The sequence below is a fragment of the Cyprinus carpio genome, chromosome A9 (genome assembly GCF_018340385.1).
Source record: "Cyprinus carpio isolate SPL01 chromosome A9, ASM1834038v1, whole genome shotgun sequence".
Classification (NCBI taxonomy): Eukaryota; Metazoa; Chordata; class Actinopteri; order Cypriniformes; family Cyprinidae; genus Cyprinus; species Cyprinus carpio.
Window position 1 is genome coordinate 4187614 of NC_056580.1, and position 2765 is coordinate 4190378.

Below are 2765 nucleotides of genomic sequence, written 5' to 3' on the forward strand. Positions count from 1 at the left end.
CCCTGATGGGATTCTAACACACAATCCCTGGCTTCTAAAACGCCAGTGCCTTTTCCATTAGGCCACTGGGGCTGTTTTGTGGCAGCTAACTTGCCCTTTTAATTCTTACATCTTGTTTGAGAGGCCTTTAAAATACAAACACAGATTCTTCTGGATGAACAACCTACTATGAGAGGACCAAGCTTTTCACGACCAGGCTGTGGAAGTTGCCCCTTTTTGGGGGACTCAGGCACATCTAGAAGTTAAAAACTCTTAGCAGAGGATGGTTTCGATCCATCGACCTCTGGGTTATGGGCCCAGCACGCTTCCGCTGCGCCACTCTGCTGTAAACCACCCCAGATGGGACTCGAACACACAATCCCTGGCTTAGGAGGCCAGTGCCTTATCCATTAGGCCACTGGGGCTGTTAGGCAACTTACCCTTTTAATTCTGCATCTCATTCAGGAGGCCTTTAAAATACACACACCAAGTCTTCTAGATGAATGACAAAAAAGAGAGGACAAAGATTTTCATGACCAGGCTTTGGATGCTGCCCCTTATTGGAGACTCAGGCATGTCTGGAAGTTAAAGAAGAAAAGCAGCAGAGAGAGGTTTCCATCCATCAACCTCTGTGTTATGGGCCCAGGACTCTCTTCTGCTGCGCCACTCTGCTGTAAATCAATCCTGCTGGGACTTGAACCCACAATCCCTGGCTTCGAAGGTCAGTGCCCCTTATCCATAAGTTGCCAATGGGGCTAGGCGTGCAGCAGCTAACTTGCCCTTTTAATTCCTATCTCTATTCAAGGAGGGCCTTTAAAATAAACACTACACACAGGCTTCTGGATGAAACGACAACTATGAGAGGACCAAGCTTTTTCATGTTGCACATTTTTTTAAGCATTTAGGTCACATCTTGAAGTTAAAGTTTTAAACCTCATTAGCAGAGGATGGTTTCGATCCAACAAGCTCTGTCTGTTTTGTATGGGCCCAGACGCTTCCGCTGCCGCCACTCTGCTGTAAGTGATACCAGATTGGACTCTAACACACAATCACCAGGCTTGGAACGCCAGTGCATTTTCCTTTAGGCCGCTGGGGCTATTATGCAGCAGCTAAACTTGCCCTTTTAATTCTTCCATCTTATTCGAGGAGCTTCTTTTTAAAAAACACTTACACACCAGTCTTCTGGATGAATTGACTACTATGAGAGGAACAAGCTGTGGATCAATATTTCACCTCAAATTAAGTGTTTTTTTTCACGTCTCAAAGTTTAAAAAAAGTGTTAGCAGATGTTGGTTTCCAGTTTTGGCCGCTGCCGTTGCCCGGCCCGATTCCCCCGGTGCAATAAGTGATCCCATGATTGGACTCTAACCACAATCCTGGACCCTAGTAACGCCCGTTGCCTTTCCATGTAGGCCGCTGGGGCTTTTTTTGTGGGCCGCTAAATTGATCCCTTTCAAACTTTCTTCATCTTCATTCAGCGCAGGCTTTAAAATACAAACACAGATCTTCTGAACGAGGCGTAGATGACCATACTTATGAGAGGGAGCAAGCTTTTCAATTCGCAATCCAGGGCTGTGGTAAGTTGCCCCTTTTGTAAGCACTCAGGCAGCCGTCACGTCTAGTAAAAAAGTCTAGCAGAAGGATGGTTTCGATCCATCGACCTCTGGTTATATGGGACAAAAAAAAGCAAAAAAAATACAAAAGACACCCCCAAACCACCTAGACATAGGAGCCGGGATTCTAACCCATTAGGTTACCCGCCCATAGAGGCCACTGGGGGGCTGCCATGCAAGGTACTTTTTTAACTTGCACCTTTAATTCGCCCAATCTTATCAGCAGGAACCTTAAAACAGAACCTCAAAAAAAAAATTCCATACAAGCAGCCTTCTGTGATTAACGACTATATGAGAGGACCGAGCTGTGCCCATTTTGTTTAAGCACTCCACTCAGCACTCAGTCAGGCCGGAGTCAGTATACCACAAAGCTTTGTCAGAGGAGAGGCGCTTCTCCTTCTATAAGTTAAAAAACCTCTTAGCAGAAGATGTGTTTCAATCCGCCGACCTCTGAGTTATGGGCCCAGCACACTTCGCTCAGCCACTCTCTGCGTAACCACTGCAGATGGGACCGCGAACCCACACCAGATAGGGTGGTGGGATCTGGGCTGGTCACTGGTGTCCTCATACAGCCTTCTTGATGAGCGGCTACCTTAGAGGACCCGAGCTGTGCCCCTTTTTTTTAAGCACTCCAGGTGCTTCTAGAAGTTAAAACCTCTCAGCAGAGGATGGTTTCCGCCATCAAGCTTATGGGTTATGGGCCCAGACGCTTCCGCGCGCACTCTGCTGTAAGTTATCCCAGATTGGACATCTAACACACAACCAGGATTGGAGCGCCAGTGCATTTTCCGTTAGGCAGCTGGGGCTATTATGCGGCAGCTAACTTGCCCTTTAATTCTTCATCTTATTCAGGAAGCTTTTAAAATACTTACACACAGTCTTCTGGATGAATGACTACTATGAGAGGACCAAGCGGTGGATGTTGCGCCTTTTTTAAGCATGTAGACGTTCAAGTTTAAGAGTCTTAGCAGAGGATGGTTCGAATCCATCAGACCTCTGGGTTTATGGGCCCAGCACGCTTCCGCTGCGCCACTCTGCTGTAAGGTGATCCCAGATAGGACTCTAACACACAATCCCTGGCTTAGAACACCAGTGCCTTTTCCATTAGGCCACTGGGGCTGTTTTGTGGCAGCTTAACGTGCCCTTTTAATTCTACATCTTGTTCTATGAACA

General features: G+C 46.9%; 1 non-coding gene across 1 annotated transcript; it reads right to left on the minus strand.

Moving 5' to 3' along the window:
• Positions 1-331: 331 nt before the first annotated feature.
• trnar-ccu lies at positions 332-404 on the minus strand. The gene has a single exon. It is a non-coding gene; the product is annotated as a tRNA-Arg (tRNA).
• Between the last annotated feature and the right edge of the window lie 2361 nt (positions 405-2765).